The following is a 19,970-nucleotide window of genomic DNA, read 5'->3' as shown; positions in this document are numbered from 1 at the left end:
ACACACACAGAGGTAAGATGGGATCTGAGAATACTGGGGAGAAACATTGATAGTGATTGCAACACCCTATCTCGTCCCCTCAAATTCATTTTCCTCTTCTTCCTGGGTACATGGCTAGCCTGTGTTTTCCCATCTCCCTTGCCAAGTGTGGTGGCCCTATAACTGTGTTCTCTTCAATGGAACAGAGTGCAAGTGAGGTGTGGCACTTCTGGACCTAGGATAGGTTCGTCCACACTGTCTTTCTCCTCCCTGCTGGCTGGAACTCAGGGTGATCTAGCTTATGTTATAAAGATAATGCCAATGACCTGAGGGATGATGATGCAACATGATGGAAGAACTGAGGACCCTTAACGGCTTCGTGGAGCAGAACTTCTTGATGATCCAGAGCAGTCAGGGTGGACTGTTAGGTAAGAAACAAATCTTTTCTTCAAACCACTGAATTATTGTTGGGTCTCTATCACAGCAGCCTAGCTTTTTTCTAAATAATACAAGATGCTTTACTCTTATGATAACATTATATTTATTACAGATTCATTTTTGACTGCTTATCCTTGATTTATTCTATTAGAATGTATATTATATGAGAGCAGGAGATTTGCCTTTTTCTTGCTGGCACAAAATACTCATAATAAGTACTTATTTAGTGAATAAACAAAAGTGTAGTTACCTTGTCCTATGGTAATTAAAATTTTAAAAACCACATTACAATGAAAGAACTTACTATAATACTAAATAAAGAGTGATATAGAACAAATGGAAAGAGCTTAATGAAAAGTAATCCAAATGATTAATGAGATAAAATACTGACATAGAAATAAAATATTGATATGTTAAAAATAGATAGAAGATAAGTTATGTAATCTTGAAAAAACAAGGCTGAATGGCACCTTGGTAACTGTCTTTGCATATTGGAAAGGTGATTACATAGAGGTTGTTGACCAACTGTTTTCTATGTCTGCAGAGGAAAAACTATCAGGAAAGAGCTTAAACTGACCTGACAGTAATAGTGATTAAACATTAGAAAAGGCTCCAGAGTAATATTGTAGAATCTCTGTCCCTGGTGAATTTTAAGGACAAACCATCTGTCTTAGACATTTCAGGCAGAGCCTTGCAGGAAGAGAGAGGTCTGGATTAAATGACTCCTTGAACTGGCTCCCTTTCAATTCCAGGAGTCTGTGCCACTATACAGGGTATTAGGGGATCTGGCGGTGACATCTTTCACTCCAGTGACCAGCCAGACTGATTAATTGGCATCTCTTATCTGTATCTTGAGGGAGCTGTTTCTCAGGGTGAGGATGATGGGGTGGGTGGAGAGGAGGGAGTAGGAAGACTAATTTCCTGAAAAAAATGATATTAAAAAGTATAGTTTATACCAGAACTCTAAGATACTAAGTAATTGCTATGCTATCAATACAAACTAACTAGAAATGTTCTAAGATTTTTTGATACATTTCAAGTGCTAGATTTTATTTAGTAAGATTAACTTCTGTAACAATGATCAAAAGATAATGATTTGATGTCACCAGTGAAATGACATAAGACAGAGAAAAACATTTGTTGATACTCATTTATAACACTTACATTGGTGTTGCAACACAAGTAACAATGTAAGAATGCTATTTATGGATATTGCATTCAAATTTATACTGTACTTATATTAGTCATCAATAATCATGTTAAAAAGTCCCTAGACAAGCTTTCATTAGAAGAGGGATTTCCTAAGTCTTAGAAGTCTGCTTTATTAATTACCTTACAATATCGCAGCTATTGTTTGCAAGAAAAACATTTTTTAATGATATATAAATATTTGCATTTGGCATAGAATGGTGAAAATCAATTCAAGTTGAGTATTTATATATTATGGGGACTTCCAGCTTTACTAATAGATAAACTTAATGAAACTTTACATGTTTGTTACAATCCATAGATAAATTTTTTAATTCTTCCAGAAAAGGTGGGAAAACTCTGCTTCTAAGATGTTGTAGTGTTTATTTATTTATTTATTTTAATGGTAACTGTTGTAAAGTTACAACTCAGTAGGAGTTTTTTGTTACTGTTGTTGAAGGGAAGAATTCTAGTCAAATTTAGAAGGAAATATTGACTATTTTTTATGTAATGAGTCTTGAAAGTAAATGTTGCTCTTAAACACGTAAGTGATGTTCCACCTCCCTCATTATTAGAAAAATACAAAACTACAATGAGATACCCTTTTCTAAAAAACCTATATTGTCAAAAATAGAAAAAAACTGTGATCATACACTGTGTTTTCCAGGGTAAGGAAAAAGGCACATTCCTCGCGGGAATGTAATTTAGTACAAATTATCCTCTATGGAGGATAATTTGGCAATATCTATTGAAATCATAGTTGTATATATCATTTAACCCAGCAATTCCACTTCTAGAAATTCTCTCTTACAGATGTATATTCACATAGAAAGAAATGGCACATGCAAATGGTTATAGACTTTTTTTGTATTGTTTGTAATTGTAAAAGATCTGAAATAACCTAAATGTTGTTGGTGATGAAAAATGCTACATCCTTCAATTGAATATAACACAGCCTCTAAAAAGACTAAGAATTAATTCTTAAGATACATGCAGCATAGTGTAGATAATGAACTACTCTTTGTGCAAAAAAAAAAAAAAAAAAAAAAGGAAAAGGAAAAGAGAGAAAGCTAGAGAGAAATACATCCCTATATTCATAAAACACATCTGAGGAGCTAACCAAGAGCTGGCAAAACAGTGGTTGCCTCAAGGGAGAGGAACTATGAGTCCTGGGAACAGGGTGGGAGAGAGACTTGATTTTCACTGTTAGCCCTTTTGCAACTTTTGAATTTTGTATCATATGTGTGTATTACCCATTCAAAAATTAAACAAAAATAATTTAAAAAGACAAATATTGTGAAGAGTATAATAATTCATTTATTTTGAGTTTGAGGATTTATTTAAATTTAACACAAAATAATCTTTAATTTCAAAGTGTAGAATTAAGGCAATTCCAAAAACTTTTAGACTCTGCTTATACTTTCTAGGTGGGTTATAATATGAAAATATACCTCAAAACAATTTAAAAATATCACCCTATGTAAAGACCACAGTTATCATTTTTTTCTCCTTCACTCTTAAAGTATGAGGTCCTTGAAGCCAGGGACCCTCTACTCTTTCACTCAGAAAGATAGAATGAGAAAAAAATTACTTCTTTTAAAAAATTATTATTTTAATTATAAAAATAACATGTGTCATGTATATTTCAAATTTGGTGGGTTTTTTCATTTTCTTCAGATCAGATTTTTATTATTATTTTTTCTAAACAGCTATAAGCTATTTTCTTTTTTAAAAAATTTTAAATTTTTTTGTTGAAGTGTAGTTAATTTACAAGGTTAGTTTCAGGTGTACAGCAAAGTGATTCAGTTATACATATACATACATATATATTTTTTCTTTTCAGATTATTTTCCATTATATGTTATTACAAGAAATTGAATTCGGTTCTGGTGGTTATTTTTAAATTGGCTTTTAAGTACCAATTTATACTTTCACCAACAGTATATGAGAGTACACATTACAGAGCATATCTCAAGTAGAATACTTGAAGTGTTCTACTCTGTCATTTCAGAGAATAGTCATAAATAAATTCGGCTAAATAATTAGATGAAAAATAAGAACTTACTGAGATATAGCTAGAGTCCCTAAAAGGAAGCATCAGGTCTTTGAAGTACTCTGAAATGAGTCATTTTGCAGAAGGTTGAGAGTGAAATTTAAGTAGCTTCAGTGTAGGAAAAAGTGAAGTAGATAATTCTAGAGTGAAGTTATCTTTAATAGAAATTGATTTCCAAAACAGTAAGCTACTTTCAGTAGCACAAACAATATTTCTAAGGTCAAAGATAATTTGCTCATAATCATCTATTGTGGAGCATTAAGTTTAATGCTAGAAAAATTAATATTGGAGATGTTGAAAGATGACATCTGTAAAAACACCTGAATATAAAGAAAAATAATTTAAATTTGCTATGAATAGTTATAAAAAGAAATAATTTTCCAAATTCTTTCATCAAGTTTGGATTACCAGTACCAATGTGAGCCATGTTGGAGCCTAAGGCAAAGGGAAAATCAGTAATACTGATCTCATCTTTAAAAAAATTTTTGATATATTTTGTTCACCATGGATTTTTTTTGCATTGATTTTTTAAAAATACTGAATTAAAATATTATTTGTATTGATTACTGAGTTTGTTTTTTGTTTTGGGGGGTTTTGTTTGTTTGTTTGTTTTGTTTTGGATTACTGTGTTTTTGACACCTCTCTATATTCTGGACCTGAGGCAAATACCTCACTCACTTCATCCCAGTTCCAGTTCTTCTGATCAACCAAATAATAAAATAATGTCAGAAGAAGAGAAATAACGTAAAGCCTCTTTTAAGCACCATTTTCTGTGTTCCCAATATTCTGTGGAGAGATATTAAAATGAGAAAAAAACAGAATTGATGAAATGCTAAATAAAAAAAAATTTTTAACAAGTCAGCAAGGTATATATATTTTTACCCATATTTTATACATGAAGAAAATGAGGCTCAAAGCAATCAATACTTTGCTTGTGACACACAAACAGTATGTGGCCCAGCCGAGATTGAAACCCTCTGTCTGTCTTTTACCAAAGCCCAAATTCTTTCTGACACACTGGGTTCTTTCTCAGGAAACTACTGACATTTGAAGCCCTGTAAGAAGAGCAGGGATTTGCCAGTAGTAGAGAAAGGGATAAGACAATGGGAGAAATGGTGGATAAAGCTTGGAAGCAATATCCAGAGGTAGATTTACCCTGAAGCTAAGGAGGTTGCTGTGTCACGACCCCTCAGAAGAAACTGTTAACAATGCTTCTTGACAGGAACTCTAATGATGTATTCCTAAGATTAAATATTTTGCAATTTTTTCCCCAGTTAAGATATTTTAACAGTAATCAGTGAAGATTGCTGTATCTTTCCTTCTGGCTTTCCATCCATCGTACTTCCCCTTGTCTTAGGTGGCTTGGCAATTGCTTAGGCATTTTTGGGTTCTAGCTTAGGGATGGTTGAGATATGCTATTTTGGGTTTGGTGGGATATAGTTATGTAGTTTACAGCTACTCCTGTGGTTATTGCTAGACTTCTCAGGGTAAGAATAACCTCTAAGCATACTTCAGTTACTCTTTCTGCCGACTCACTTGGCATGGTGTTATGAAGGTGCAAGGCCAGAGGCTACCATGAAATGAATGGTACCTGGATAGTGGGAATAGGAGCAGAAACAAGGTTTGCAACGTATGGAGCTAGAAGCTAGTCTGTGGAAAATTCTTTCCATCATCAGATGAGTAAAATTATAAGTGGAGAATTGAATTCTGACTAAAAAGTATCCTTTTGGAAGCCAAAAATTTTAAGTGAAGATTTACAAAGGTTCAAAATATCAGAAACTTATTATTTTGAAATATACACTAAAATTGCCAAAATCGTAAAGAAAGCATTCATTAGAGCCAAGAAAATGTAGATGATTAAAATGACAACAGAAGAGATACAGATTATGAGAATCAGAGCACTCCTAAAGAGGAAATGAGAAAGCGGGAGAAACAGAAAATAGTCAAGCAAAATACAATGTGTATAGTCAACAAAGGTTGGCAGCAGCTTCATGTTGATGACTTCATTGACTTTAATGAGGACCATGGTCTTTTACTATGGCCTATTGCAAAAAGTAATAATGTCATTCAATACTTTAATTAAAGATACGTTTACCTTCAAAATTGTGATTCTCATAACATTTATATAGAATCAAACAGAACATATAATGGGCAAAAGGGATGTTTCTCAGAAAGATACTTTGGAAAAAAAAGTTTTAAATAGTCATACTCTTAGGAGACTCTAGCTAGTTTATGCCAAGGCCAAGAAAGGTCATAAATATTTTGTTTGTAATTTTTTTTTTTTTACAATTTTTTCTTTTTTACAAGAAGACAGACGTTACTTACACTGGATGGGTTTTCACACTAAACGAATGTATTAAAAGCTCTCAAAAGTGGTGACTATTCTATGGAGCACAAGACAACTATATTTTCTTAGATTACCCCATAAATCAAAAAACAGCTAAATAAGAACATTCCATATAATTTTGAAGAGCTGAAAAGAGTAGTTGAGGTTATTGTATTTTTAGGGGAACCTTCAGAGATCATGATGAAATAATGACCATGATTCAAATAATGGACATTTAATGGGAATTCTAGAAATAATTTTAAATTAAACTCATTTTTGCATGAGAACTTGGAAAAATGCCCCAAATGAGAAAAAAGTAATAGTTTATGAAGAATAGAAATAATAGGAAAATATTTGTATAATGAAAGAATTAAGAGATAAACTAACCAGAAACTGAACCCATTTTTGTAGAATCTAGGCTGGATGTGTCCGACACTGATTAGGCCATTGCTGTGCTCTACTGCTGTGACTGAAAACTCTATGTATAATTTTAAACTTTTTCACCAATTGAAAACCAGCCTGTGGCTTTATTCAACAATGTGAAATAACTTTTGGAAATAGTAACCTGTGGTTGAAAACATTCATGGAGTGTTGTCCAACAATGGGGCTGCTATGAAAGGTGAGGAAAAGGGCTCCTAGCACTCTTTAAAGATATTAATAAGAGTGCAGGATGTACACCATGTGCAACTTATTCCTTTAATCTGGTAAGAGAAAAAGCTGCCTCCACGGTTGTTAACCATGTTGGCATTTTACGACAGTTATTTTCATTTCAGGTTCCTCTCATAAATGGAATATTTTACATACACATATCAACTTGGATTAAAAAAAAGTCTAAGTGTAATATAATGGGTTATCCATTATATAGCTGTTCCAGCTTTACAACATGGGTCAAGGACATTTTATGGGCTGTAAAATATATTTTTCAAAGATTTAGAAGAAAAACCCCAACACAAAAGAAAAACCAAAAAGCTTATTCAAAAAATAGATAGACATCATTATAACTGTACTACAGAAAGACACTTTGAAGTGTTTCTATTAGATATTTTAAAAACTTGAGTCACCTTATTTGAATTACATAAAGGGGACCATCTTTTGTCATATTTAAAGCTATTTATAAAGAACTGAGAAAAATTCATGTAAAATTAATGGAATATGAAACAAAAGTGGAAAAGGTAAGCAATTAAATCAATAGAAACTATTCTGACATCAAGAAGTATTTGTAACAAAAAAGATTTCAAATTATCACCAACTGCAGGAATTAACCAGAAAGAAGAGGTACATTTCAAACAAAAGTGATGAGTAGGCTCTTGGATTGTTTGATAATCCAATTAATGAGAGGAGGGAATCACATGAACACACTGGAAAAGGTATTCAACACAAAATGGTTACTTTGAAAAAAGTAATTTAAACTTATAATATACCATTATAGCAAGGACATCAAGAATGAGTAATTAACTATTACTGATTCAAAGAAAATTATCAGTTAATCACTGCATAAGGAAACTTGAAAACCCTGATGTCTTACAATGCCCATATGAAAAAACTAACAACCTGATAGTACTCTTCCCACATTTGACAGCCATTCCTAAAATTCACATGATATTAATAAAAAGCTGAGATATTTTCCCGAACTGTCAATAATGCAAAAACATTTTTTAAATTAAAGTATAGTCAGTTGATAATGTTGTTGTCAATTTCTGGTGCCCAGCATAATGTTTTAGTCATGTACATACATATATTTGTTTTCATATTCTCTTTCATTACAGTTTACTGCAAGATACTGAATATAGTTCCCTGTACTATACAGCATAAACTTGTTTATTTTATATATAGTAGCTAGTATCTGCAAATTTCGAACTCCCAATTTATCCCTTCCCACATCCTGGTAACCATGTTTGTTTTCTATGTCTGAGAGTCTGTTTCTGTTTTGTCAATAAGCTCATTTGTGTCTTTTTTTTTAGATTCCACATGTAAGTGACATCATACTGTATTTTTCTTTCTCTTTCTGGCTTACTTCACTTAGAATGACATTCTCCAGGTCTATCCATGTTGCTGCAAATGGCATTCTTTTTATTTTTTATGGCTGAATAGTATTCCATTACACACACACACACACACACACACACACACACACACACACACACACAAACACCCCCCACCACACACACATTTTCTTTATCCAGTTATCTCTTGATGTCCATGCCTTGGCTATTGTAAATAGTGCTGCTACATTGGGGTGCTACCTTTTCAATTTAGATTTTCCTCCCGGTATATGCCCAGGTTGTTGGATCATATAGTATGTCTATTTTTAGCTTTTTAAGGAATCTCTATACTGTTTTCCATAATAGCTGCACCAAACTACCTTCCAATCAACAGCGTAGGAGGGCTCCCTGCAAAAAATTTAATCAACCAAAAGTCTGAATTATTTTTCTACTCTGTATAGAAAATATTACAAAATCACTGTCACATGAAGAGGCAATTAAAAAGTAGCAGGTTGAACTTCTGATGCAGCCAAGACATCAGCCCACTAAAGCCTATCTCTCTGCTGGTTACAACTAAAGATGTTACACAAAATACAAAAAGCAACTATCTCAGAACTTTGCAAAGTAAAGAGAAGCAGGTGGATTGGGGAAAGGAGTTAAAACCTGGAGAAGTGAGTTGCACAATGGTGAGTTTCCCATTGTTTTCCTCTTTTTGCTTATGGTCTTAAGCCAAGGGTGGGCCCCTGGCAAAGCTGGGGCATCCATACCAGATAGCTAAAACTCAGAGAAATCCTATCTTTCTGTCTAGACGACCAGGAAAGGGGGTCCCTATGGGCCAGAGAGTGTGGGGTAATACTCTTTTTTCTTACTTCCTTTTTTTTCTTTTTTTCTTTTTTTTCTTTTTTTGGTTTGTGGCATACAGTGGGCTGGCCTAGAGTGGAGTTGAAGCAATGGATTTCTTGTCTTCCTGTCCAGAGGAGAGTTCTGAGGGCCACAGAAGGTAGGAAGAATTCCTGTTTTTCTTGATCTTTCTCTTTTTTCCCTCTGCCTTGCCCCATTGGTGGCCCCAGTTGTGGGAATATGCAGCAGTAAGAGGAATCCCATCTTTCTGGCCAGAAAATCAGGAAAAAGGGCCCCTGTGAGCTGGAGAGTGTGGGGGAAATCCTGTAAGGGAGAGACTAGGAGATGATCCCCCAATTCTGTGATAAAGCAGCACAATGCCAGCCTCAGCACTGAGTTGCACATGTGTAGATGAGCTGTTTTACTTACAATGCTTCAGATATGAAATGTGTGGGGTTTTTTTCTTACATCAACCAATCTTCCAACTCTCTGGACATCAACTGGGTGTCCTACAATTCAACTGAATTCTGACACTAATTACCTAAAGTTAGTATCGGACTCCACAGGTTTAAGGACTAGGTCCTGGAAGACTGCTGTTACTTCAGATGCCAGTTACAAGTATTGGGTCCCCAGGTTACCACACCTCTGACAGCTACAAATCAGAGGTTCCCCCAACTCCTCTCCCTCAGGTTCAGTAATTTGCTCAGACAGCTCATAGAACTAAGGAAAACAGCATGCTTACTATTACCGGTTTATTATAAAGGATACAACTCAGGAACAGCCAAATGAGAGAGGCATATAGGACAAGATATGGGGGAGGGAGGTGGCACGGAGCTTCCATGCTCTTTCCAGGCATGCCACCCTCCTAGTACCTCAATATGCTTACCAGTCTGCAAGATCTCTGAACCCCATGGTTTAGGGGTTTTTATGAAGGTTTCACTATGTAGGCATGATTGATTAAATTATTGACCATTGGTGATTAGCTCAATCTCCAGCCCCTCTTACTTACTTGGAGGTTGGGAGATGGGGCTAAAAGTTCTAAGCTTCTAATTAAGGTTTGGTATTTCAGGTGACTAGCTTCTATCTTGAAACTATCTAGGAGCCCCTCAGTCAACAGTCATCTCATTAGCATGCCAAAGACATTCTTATCATAAAGGAGATTTCAAGATTTCTAAGATTTTAGGAGTTCTATGCCAGGAACCTGGAACAAAGCCCAAATACATATTTTAATTTTACTGCAGTGGGGACAGACATAAGTTACATAGCTAAGATCTTGAGAATGGAACTATAAATCTCAAATCTCAAACTAACTTCTTAGTAGTACATGAGAAAATAAAAAATAGCCTAGCAAATAAATTTTAAAAAAATCAATCAATCAAAACAAAACAAAAAAGACCCTAGACTAATATTGGAACCATCACTCACAGAAAGAGAGATGAAACGTTTGTTCTGAACCTAAATTTGTTGACTGATGCCATCTAGAGTTAGTCAAACTGTGAAATTTAAGGGTTCAATTCTCTAGACTTCTGACACCAACTGCAAGTTTAGGGGGTTCTCAAAACTACATTCAGGTTCAACAATTCACTTGAAGCACTCACAGAACTCACTGAGGATTATTATACTCATGGTTCTGTTTATTATAGGATTCAAGATTTGAAAATCAATATCACTTATCATGTCAATTCACAAAAGAAGAAAAACCATAAGATCATCTCAATAAATAGAGAAAAAGCATTTGATAAAATTCAACATTCATTTATGATAAATACTTTTTGCAAACTAACAAGGGATTTTCTTAATCTGATAAAGATATTTACAAAATACTTATATCTAAACATTAAAAGTGAAAGATTGAATGTCTTCCCTGAGATTGGGAACAAAGCAAGGAGGTCTGCTTTCACTACTCCTATTCAATATTATACTGGAAGCACCAGATAGTGCAAGAAGGCAAGAGAAACAGATGAAAAAAAAACAAACAGATTGGAAAGGAAGAAATAAAACTCTCTTTGTTCAGACTGTGATTTTTCTACATAGAAACGTCCCAAGGAATTTATAAAAAAAGCTCCTAGCACTAATAACCATTTTAGAAAAATCACAGTACAAAAGGTCAAAATATAAAAATGTTTTATTTCTACATATTACCAACAAATATTTGAAAATCAAAATTTAAAACACAGTATCACTTAAAATAGTACCAAAATCACGAAGTACTTAGATAAATATCTAACAAAAATACGCAGGCTCTGTATGCTGAAAACTATAAAATAATGATAAAATAAATCAAAGAAGATCTAAATCGGTGGAGAGAAATACTCTGTCTTTGGATTGGAAGACTCAATATTGTTATTATGGCATTTTCCTCAAATTAATCTATACATTCAATGCAATCTCAATAAAAATGACAGCAAAATTTTTTCTATAAATTGATACATTTGCTTAAAATTTTATCTATAACTAGGATAGCCAAAACAATTTTTGAAAAGAACAAAGTTGGAGGACTCACACCACCTCATTTACTTACTGTAAAGGTACAGTAGTCAAGACGGTGTGGCAAGTGGCAAAAATATAGAACATGGTTCAATGGAAAAGAACAGGGAGTCCAGAAATAGATCCACAAATATATAGTGAACTGATTCTTGACAAAAGAACAAAGGCAATTCAATGGAAAAAAGATAATATTTTTAACAGCTGGTACCGTAGCAGTTTGACATCTATATGCAAAGACAATTATGAAAATGAACTTCAACTCATACTTCACACCTTATATAAAATTAACTTACAATGGATCACAGACCTAAAAGCAAAACCTCAAAACATAAAACTTGTAGATGAAAACTTAGGAGGAAATTCCTGTGATCTTGAGTTAGATAAAGATTTCTTAGATATGACACCCAAGGCACAACCCATAAAAGAAAAAAAAGATTAATTCCCTTCATTAAAATTAAGAACTTTTGCTCTTTGAAAATGAATAGACAGGCCACAGACTGGTAGAAACATTTGAAATTCACATATCTGAAAAGCAATTAATACCCATAATTTATAAAGAATGCTCAAAGCTCATTAATAAAAAGACAAATAATGCCATTTAAAAGTGGGCAAAAAAATTTTAACAGATAATTTCCTGAGTATGATCTATTTGGGGAATAAAAAGAAAACCATACAGCTGCTGTGTCCACAAAGGTAGCACCTGGAGATGGTCTGGGCCCTGAGTACACTGCACCAGAAGTTGGCCTTTATCTTGTAGAGAAATTTGGGTCTGATTTCAGTACTGCCATAGCATTGGGACTTTTCTAGAACATATACATATATAAAGAAAACTAGTGCTTTTGAATGTATCTTGTAAGGTAAACTTTTTACACTATAGCTCAAAAATATTCTTAAGCTTTTTAAGTTGTTCACAATTTAGCTGCATACAGAGCTGTATGAACTTTTATTACTATATATATGTTACAGATGGAATAATATGGCTTGAACAGGAAGTTTGGTTTAATATTTATTGCTTGGGCAAACTAGCTCTTAAGTTTCATAAGAAATGAGTTATTTAGTTAGGCTTTCCAGTTGTCTAATTTCAGAGTTTTGTTAAGCAAATCAGTCCTACATTTTTTTCTCATGCACTGGTTCATGCCTCACAGTGATAAGTCTTTTCCTTAATTTTTATCTCCATTTTTCGTCTTCATTTCTTAGAACTTTGTCTTTCATTTCTCATATCTCTTTTTCACTCTTCCTTCAAATTTTTGCAATCTCTTTTTTTTCAAATCCCTGGCATTTTCCAATTTTCTGTTTTTATAAGACATCTTTTTTTGGTACCCAGTCTTCCACTGGTGATCACTTGTAAATCACCATGACAATGTTTTTCCTGCTAGCTAATGCCTACACGTTTTACTAAGCTTTTCAGGATAGAAAATTTGTCTCCCATATTTTATGCTTTGTAAAATGCCATATACTCTTATGATTCCTATTAACAATGAATCTCAGTATGAATTAGCTAAAGCTACATCTTCCTTCTTTCATGTGTAAGCTTTACATGCATATATGGGAAGACTCAAGAAGACCAGCTCCCTGATTTGTCATGTGTATCATTATTTTTTAGGTAGCATTAGGATGTTATCTTTTGGAATTACTGGGCACCAAGCCAATAATTTATTTTAACCTGCTTAGTTTATATATATGCATTTTTTTCAGATTAAGCAACTTTTTTTTTTTCATTTTAAGAAGGAAATGTTCCTTTCTTTCTCAATAAATAGATCGAGCTCACATGAAATTATCTACATGCCAGGATACTTGGTGCTCTAATTTTAAATCATACCTTTCAGACTCAAATGGTTCTGGAATTATGCATTAGGATACTAGGAATCTTTAATGTTAGGCTTGATAAATGCCAATTATCAAAATACACTGATATTTTCTGTTATTTTACAGCCATTTAGACCTTATTTCCTTGCTTTTTTATTGAAATATGGGAACCACATTTAGCATGCATTTCTTCTGTGGTGTGGGATGGACAAGTCTAAACGTGAAGTGAGCAAACAGGTTGAGGAGCTGCATTGTTCCTTCTGCTGCACTCTAAGCTCTTGGCTTTCAGTGCTGTGCTTTTCCCAATTTGTTGTCCCTCTCCTCTCAAGTACTATCTAGCTATCTACCAAATCCACCTTCAGGGGTAGTTGAAAGTAGCTTTAGGTGCCACCTCCCTTAGATATATATGCATTTTAAAGTTTGGATTCTGAAAGGTGAAGCAATCTCAGCTACAGAACTTGAGTAAAGTAGTGTCATCCTACTTAGAGTGAAGGCTTACTTTAGGAGTCAAAAAAAAGATTGCTGCTTAATAATAAATGTATGTTAATTTTCTTTTGCTGCCATAGCACATTACTACAACTTTAGCATCTTAAAACAACACTCATTTATTATCTTACAGTTCTGTAGATCAGAAATCCAGGCACGTTGTGGCTCAGTTGGTTCTCTGCTCTGGGTTTCACAAGCCTGAAATCAAGGTATCAGCAGGCTTTGCACCTTTATAGAGACTCCGAGGGAAAATGTGATTCTAGGTTCATTCAGGTTGTTGACAGAATTTAGTTCCATGCGGCTTGTAGGACTGAATTCTCCATTTGCTTGCTAGCTGTCAGTCAGGAGGCATTCACAGCTTTAGAGTCTGCCTCCATTTCTTGGCTCATGGTCCTTTTCCTCCATTGTTAACGTCAGCAACAATGGATCGAGTCCTTCTAACGCTTTGAATCTCTCTGACCTTCTCTTCTGCCTCATCTCTCCTCAGCTTCCCTCTTCTACCTCATCTTTTTGACTGGCTCCAGCTAGAGAAATTTCTCTTTGCAAGGTGGTTAGATTAAAGGTATTTTAATAAAAGTCTAAATGGGCTTTTAGAGGATTCCTGACAATTTGATTCCAAAGACAGGGAGAATAAATGGGTAAAAAAAAAGGAAAAGTGATAAATTTAATTCAATTAAGAATTTCTTTTTTGTCAAAGATACTATTAAGAATGTAAAAAGGCAAACCAAAGAGTGAAAAAATACTTGAAGAACATATAATCAACCAAAGTCTTGTTTCCACATTATAAAATTGATTAATACAAATCAATAAAAAAGACAACCCAATTTAAAAATGGGGAAACACCTGAACAATGAGTAATGCTCATATGAAAAGATGCTATTCTTCATTAATAATCAGGGAAATGCAAAATAGTGCCACAATAAGCTGGCAACCATTGGATTGGCAAAAATTAAAATGTTAGACAATTCAAGTGTTGGTTAGGATTTGGAACAACAGGCACTTTTATATGTTATTGTTGGTCATATAAGTTGGTACAACCATTTTGAAAAATTCTGGCATGGTCTTGTAAAGCTGCAGATAAACATGCCTGATGAACCAGGAATTCTATACTAAGGTAAAGACTCTAAAGAAATTTGTATTTATGTGCTCCAGGATGTGCGCGCGCGCACACACACACACACACACACATTCACAACAGCACTGTTTATAATTAGCCCAAAGCTGGAAAAGCCTGTATGTCCATCAATAGTAGAATAGATAATTTATGGTATATCCATGCAATATCGTAACCTACAACACTGACAATGAATAAATTACAGGCACATTCACATGGATGAATCTTAAAGATAACTTTGATTTCAAAGATTCAAGATGTGAAAAAAACTTACTCTATGATTCCATTTACATAGAATTAAAAACAAGCATAAGCTATTATTTAAGAGTAATTAGGCAATAAAACTGTAAGGAAAAGTAAGGAAGTGAATATGTTAATAATCGTGATAGTGGTTTTCTCTAGGTACTTGAGGGTTATAAAGGAAGGGGTGCTTTGGGGCCTTTTCGGGTGTTGGTAATGTTTGACCCAGCAGGAGTTACATCAGTGTTTGGGTTATAGTCTTTAAGCAGTACACTTCTGTTTAATGAACTTTTCTGTGTGCTTGTGATTATTTTCCATGATAAAAAATAATTCTAATCTTCTCTTTTTTCCCCATTATTTCCTGACTCTTCCTCTATATCTACAGTGCCTCACAGAGAAACAGTTACAGCAAGACTATAAAGAGAGCAAATATTCAGTCTTTAATAATAAAAACGCTTACAAAGTAGGTTCTCGAAAATTAGAAAAAGCTTTGCAGAGAGGGAAACACAGCATTTGAATCTATTTCCCTCCCAACCCTGGCCAGATTAGCTAAAAGAAACCCCTGAACTGGGAGGAGTATATGGAGTACAACACTGAAGAAGATTAGGGGGCCAGGAAGGGAAGGATGAGGTTTAACAGGAATGGTGGGAAAAGGCAGCATCAGAGTGGGCTGAGCACCATTTCACTGGACAGGGCAGGAGGCCAGGGCTAGGAGCCAGGAAAGCTGTTATCACAGCAGCCTGCAGGGGCTTCCTGCTGCCTACATTTGCATCATCCAAAAAAGGACACCAGCGTCCCCTGAACTGCGCAGTGGAGAGCCTAGGACACTTCTGTCAAAGATGGAGAGTGAAATCTTGGACCACCTGGTACCATACTGTCTCTTTCGCCATTCCTCCAATCCCTTCTACTCCTAGAGATCTTAGTCTGTAGGGCCCAACAGTCTATATTTAATAAGCACTTCAGCTAATTCTCATGCAAGTGGCCTGCGACACTGGAGTACCACTGCTCAGAGAAACTCCCTGATAAGAATCACAGTGGCACTGGTTAAAAATCAAAACTTCTGGGCCCCATACCAGACATGTATAATCAGAATCTTTAGGGGAGAGGCCTGAAAATTTGTTTTTTTAATGAAAGCCCCAGGTGATTCAAAAGTAACTCTGGGAAACTGCTCTAGAGATTTCCACTTTTTCTTTCATTTTTCTGCAATGTACTTAAAAACAATATATATATTTATAATAAAATATTTGCGTTTTGATAAAAATAAGTACCTGTGGAAAAGAACATACTACAAATTGTAAAATATTTTTTCTGCAGCCTAGACCTCTCAGTGCTGCAGACCTGTAGATCTGTTTACATGACATCTCTCCTTGAAGTCACAAAAATATCTGAGACTCAACGTGTTCAAATTGAAATCACCTTCCCCCAGACCTGACTCTCTTTCAGTGTTCCTCACACCTCAGTGAGCATTGCTATCCACTCACTGGGCATGCCAGAAATTCTGTCTTTCTGACTCCTTCCTCTCCCTTCAATCCCCATTCATTCCACTCCACAGTACCTAACTCCATTCCCGAGACCTCCCATTTTACTTCCTAAAGTGTTCCGTTTACCCGACTTGTCTCCATCTCCTTGTTCTCATCCCAATCCATCTGAACTACTATCAACACTAACCACAACCCATAAATCCTAATTGGTCCAAGGCTGGCCCTGTTCATGTTCCCACACTGTAGCTGGAATGATCTTTTCAAAACAGATCTGATCAGGTCAAATCCCTTCCCCACTTTGCTCCCAAGAAAAACGTGAAGGTTCTCAGTACGGCCCTGCTTAGTCTGGTCTCTGGCTTCACACTGTAGCACTCTCTCCCTGCAAACTATGCTCTAGCCACAATGGCCTCCTTTTAGTCCCTCAGGCCTGCACTGTTCCCTCTTGACAAAAGGCCTTTATACATGATGTTCCCTCTGTTTTCTTTTCTTCTTTTTTCCTCACCCTTCAGATCTATTCTAGTGCAATTTCCTCAAGGATGCCTTACCTAACTTCTCTGACCAGATCAGTGAATGTCCCTAATATAAGCTCTCATAGCACCAATCTCTTGCAACTTTCATTTATTTCTGTAAATAAATGTGGCTTATTATGTATTGAATTAGACCTTTTAGAATTCCTTTGCCTAGAACAATGTTTCCTTGCTCTTCTCTGTTCTTTTGATTTTACTTCCTTAGAATCTATCCCAGAACAATTTTAGGATTAGTAGGGGTAACTCTTTAATATTTGGATTCAGCTAAAGCACCACCTTCATTGGCTTTCCCATCCCCTCTGGCTGCTGTTGCCTTATCATTTTTCAATCTTTTGAACATTTGCCTCTACAACAACAGTTATTTACACAGAGTCTTGTTCTCAGTAAGTATCTGGAATGACCCTTGTAGCCTGTAGTCCAGTTACATAGTATACATGCTGATTTCTCTGCTTGTAATAATGTCTCCTCTCACTATGCCTGACAATCTCTTACCACTTGATATATACAAGGCAGTGGTATAGTATTACCTTTAACAGTATATGTGTAATTTTTCTACTTTTCAGTTTCTTCATTTGAAAACTGATACTTACCTTAAAAAGCTCTTGGAAGGATTAAAAGAGTTAATTAATGATTCAATACTTCTCTCTCTTCCCTTGCCAGGTCAAATCTCTTCTCTTTAAGATCAATTACCTAGGGGATTTTGTCTCAGGATTAGATTTTTGGAATCTCTTGCACCCAGCTAGCTCTTTTCTGTTTCTCACCACCTGTTTTTGTCTCCTTTACAGTAGATCTTGACAGCGCAAATAAAACTAAAGAACAAATCATTAGCAAGTAGAAAATATTTCATCCTTGTTCTTACGAGAAGATGTATTTGTATAACTGCACAGGCTTTTTAAAAAACAAAACAAACAAAAAACTTTGAAATAGCAAAGAATGAAAAATAAAAATGGTTAAATTTCCATACCAAAACAGGCAAAATATTTCTTTTCATTTTCTCTTAGATTTGTAAAGTGTCTGACCCAGAGTACACAGGAAAACTGGTTCCCTTCCCTTCTTCAAGTTTACAAAGCTGTAAATAAAGATTTTAGCAGTTAAGACACATAACTTCCGTGAATTATCTGACAGCTTTCCGTATAATAAATTCTTACCAACGAGATACTATGCTCACTTTCTTCTTATTTTACCTGTTCGGTTGTCAAAGTTTAAGTGTAGCATATGAAAATGATTATTCTCTAAAGATGATGGAAGCACTTTATTTTAAAATGTGTACGTAACTGAATAAAATAGAAAAATCCTAAGAAAAATGTTTGCACTCAGGTAAAACATGACAAAGCTTTTGCTGAAGTTTCTCTACCTACCTCCTTGTTACCTTGTGTGGCTCAAGTACCATTTATTATTTAGACTTGTCACTCCCAGTTGATCGGGAAAATTTAACTCTCTTTAGCCAATGTTTCAAATCTGGGTGGTTTATTTGTGGGCCCACTACTGGCACTTGTGAAGGGAATGTTCTTGAGGTCAGAGTTTTAACATAGAAAAATAATGTTATGTTGTTATTCAGAGGTTTTAAATCAACACCACTGGGCATTTGAAGCTTATCACACATTGATGAGGTAAGCATGCAGTCATCAAATGACCCTTTTTGACGTTTAAGAGTCACAAAAGCCTCAAGCCCTCCTGGAATCTAGGCTGAATTTCTCCACTGGCTTGTTTGGGAACCGGGCTCTTCTGAGCTGTGTAGTATTAACTCGCTCTGCTGCCGGCTAGATTACAGCTGATCCAGCACTTTTCAAGGCGGACTCCTTTTTAGGACCCAACTCCACCCTTCTCTCGCGGCGGTCTAGAACCATCAGGGCCAATTTCGGGTTTTCCTTTCGCCAGTGAGCCTTGGCAGAACAGGCTTTAAAAGAAGGGAAGGAGGCAGAGGAAGAGTTAAGAAGTAACTGTATCTTAAGAGTCATAGTAAAGGGCAGTCCACCTTTGAGACGCGACGTCCAGCACCTTATTTGGCTGCAGAAGCCGCACGGTCGGGCGCCCTGGGGCCAAAAGCCAGCCTCGCCCCTCCACTGCCCGCCCCCGGGTCACGGTCACGTGACGGGGAGCGGCGCGCGCTGGCTGCGGCGCCGATTGGCCGGCGGCGGGAGCGCGGGGTTTGATGGGAAGGAGTTGGCCGGGCCCATCGCTCTGTCAGTGGCGGCTGCTGCCCGGACCGGAGGCGGTCTGCGCGGTGGCGGCCGAAGCTGGCAGCGGTGGACGCCAGCGCCGGGCTTTGCCCGCTTCTTGAAGGTAGATGGCTCAAAATGAGGGCCGTTAGGAGGGTTCGGCAGAGGGGTTGGCGCGCCGAGCTTTTGCCTGGGAAATATGCTTTCCTCTCTCAGGCGCCTCCGCCCCTTGCCGAGTGGCCTACGAGCTCGGCGGCGGCGGCGGTGGCGGCGGCTGCGGCGGCTAGTCGAACTCCTGCCTGGCTGCGCACTGACCCAGTCTCGCCGCCCGGTCCTCTTGGTTTCTCAGCTCAGTGGAAGGGGTGGCTCTGGAATGCTGGAGACCACTTTCTGTCCCCAAGGGGAGCTGGCTCCCCAGCCTTTTCTGGGAGATTCAGGGCGGGGGGTGATTGGGTTGAGCTGAGTATCGGGGCTTTGGCCCACCTCCGTGTTCGAGCGATGGGTCAGAAGGTCCTACGCTAAGCCTTCGCTTTGAGTGTGTTTTACTACCCATGGCGTCTTTTTCTGAGTTGTGCGGAGGCTCCAGGAGTTGGAAAGATCGGAAGCGACTGAAAACTGTCAGTGTCATGCTGCTCGGCCCAGGCGTGTGGGCGTGGATTGCGTGTCACTTAGAGAGGCCTCTCTACGACCGTTGTCCTTATTTGAGCGACAGTAGGCGCTGTAGGGGGCAGAGGGAAGGGCGAGGTTGCGTGGGTGTCATAGGTATAGTAGAAGAAGAGCAAACCTACACTACATCCATAGTTTTAATTCTTTAATGCTGTGTGTGGAGATTGAGAGATTTGGGATTGGTGAACTCAGTTTTGT

At 36.6% G+C, this 19,970-nt stretch overlaps 1 protein-coding gene across 6 annotated transcripts in view; it reads left to right on the top strand.

Moving 5' to 3' along the window:
• The first annotated feature begins 8,457 nt into the window (after positions 1-8,457).
• LNPK (lunapark, ER junction formation factor) overlaps positions 8,458-19,970 on the top strand; it is a 78,899-nt gene continuing 67,386 nt past the window's right edge. For 5 of the 6 annotated variants that reach the window (XR_004136731.2, XR_004136730.2, XM_031451695.2 and 2 more), the window contains exon 1: positions 19,111-19,230. The gene's annotated coding sequence lies outside the window, so the exon portion shown is untranslated. Of the gene's footprint in view, positions 8,653-8,888; positions 8,967-19,110; positions 19,231-19,970 lie in introns of those variants that run through there. The other variant, XM_064484923.1, reaches the window with a different exon arrangement.

This window comes from Camelus dromedarius, chromosome 4 (assembly GCF_036321535.1).
Source record: "Camelus dromedarius isolate mCamDro1 chromosome 4, mCamDro1.pat, whole genome shotgun sequence".
Taxonomy (NCBI): Eukaryota; Metazoa; Chordata; class Mammalia; order Artiodactyla; family Camelidae; genus Camelus; species Camelus dromedarius.
Note: the sequence above shows the minus strand (reverse complement) of the source record. Positions and strands in the feature narration are given on the sequence as shown.